The sequence below is a fragment of the Arvicanthis niloticus genome, chromosome 15 (genome assembly GCF_011762505.2).
Source record: "Arvicanthis niloticus isolate mArvNil1 chromosome 15, mArvNil1.pat.X, whole genome shotgun sequence".
NCBI lineage: Eukaryota > Metazoa > Chordata > Mammalia > Rodentia > Muridae > Arvicanthis > Arvicanthis niloticus.
In genome coordinates this window covers 67332983-67334983 of record NC_047672.1, presented here as the reverse complement: position 1 = coordinate 67334983, position 2001 = coordinate 67332983, and positions in this window count along the sequence as shown.

Here is a 2001-nt window from a genome sequence, read left to right as displayed (position 1 = left end):
ATGGTTTTTTGTTTGCTTGATTTCCTACTTAGTGTTCTGTCACAAGAAAAGAAGAATTCAACATGATTTGAATTATATATCATCAACAAACTATTTATGGTAGCAAGGTTATAAATTGACAAGTGATCAATTAGATACATGAAGATGTTGTAGGCATTGAGAATCTGATTGTGTCTTAGTTTTTTTCTGTAGTAAAAATACTCTGACAAAAGTAACAGAAGGAAGAACCAGAGTATTTAGTTCATAGTCCAAGATTACTGTCCATCATAGCAGTGATGGCACAGCAGCAAGGAGTCACAACTGATCTGCTGCAAAGAGCATGCAATGGTTGATCAATACATTTAAGTGCTCAGCTAGCTTTCTCTTTTTTACTCAGTCCAGGCTCACTCCAGAAAATGCAATCGCTTCTTAGCATTTTGGCTAAGATCAAGTGCAGAAAATGATGCCATGCACATTTAATGTAGCCTCCATCACTGATTAATATGATTAATCACCCTTTATTTTTTCTGAGACCTTTCTCATGGCTGATTCTGGGCTGCATCAAGTTGATAGCTAAAAATAAACATTATAAATGGTCAGTTTGATACACAAAGAAACCCCCTTGCCCCCATAGTCACTTGACCTCTTTATAATCCCAAAATATACTCAGTCCAGTTTTAAAAGCTCTTATAGTCATTAACAGAGTTGTGAGATAAAAAAGTTCTTTTATTTTCCTGAGACAGGGTTTCTCTGTATAGCCCTGGCTGTCCTGGAACTTGCTTTGTAGACCAGGCTGGCCTTGAACTCATAGAGATCCGCCTGCCTCTGCCTGCCAAGTGCTGAGATTAAAGGCGTGATTGATTACATGCTCCTGGCATCTCCACTGTCTTGAAGTTGTTAATGCAAATTAGGTTTCACTTAGCTTGGTGCAGAGCCTGTCTATGGGGACTCCGTCCATGCCACATACTGCCTTGCCTCATCTGCATTCTATGACTCTTTCAGTCTTGCATCTTTCATGACTTCAAAAATCATTGCCAAATGCCAGACTGTTACTAGTTTGAAATAGAATATGCTCATTGCCCCAGCACACTTACAAACAGCCGCATCCCCCTCTGCATGCTGACCTTAGAGAAACGCTTTCACAGCGTTGAGGAGCAAGGAGCATCTTGATCTTAGACTTTCTTCTTTTCAAAGGACTTGGATCCTTGTGAAGGAATGGAGTTGTTTAAGTTAGCTTACACAGTACAATCTGAGGAGGGCAACAATGGCTGTTAGACTGGAAAAGCCAAGAACCTGCTATTTACTCAGCCCAAAGAGTTGGTGTTCTAGCAATCCCATGAAGGCCCTGAGAATTCCTGATGAACTTCACTCCACATTGAAAGCACAAAGACATTGGGTCTAATTGTTAGACCCAACAATGTGAGGAGAAAAATCACTGACCCCAATCATCATGGCCAAATTAATTAAGATGAGCAATTAATTAAGGTAAGCATTTTTACTCATGTACACGGGCTGGCTTGGACACAGGCAAGATAAAGGAGATAGCTCAGGAGTAGGAGGGTTCTAAGTGGAGGATTTGTCATGCACATGGGTGGGATTACAGAGCAGAACACAAGCCTAACATGGTCATTACAACCTCCTGTGAAACAGAAATGGTTGCAAGGTGGTGATAACAACGTAGTCATAAAAAGGGAGTCATAACAACAGATGGTCATAACAACCTTTTTGAACAAAGGCAAGGCTGACATTTCCAGAGTCAGAGAGTACAGAACCTTTGGTACTTGCCCTTAGAGGTGTGGCATAGACCAATCCTGAGAAAGAGGTTTAATTATAAACATGAATGAATCTAGTTTGTCTTTACTCTAAGAGAGTTTCCAAGGCCAAGATGAAGACATGCCAGTTTCTCACTGATATCGGCACAGGAGGAGCAGCAGCAGTGTTGGCACTCAACAGTGAGAACAGAGACTGGAGGCAAGCAGACAGAGCAAAGGTGCCTTTTTAAACTGTTGAGCAGCCACTGGA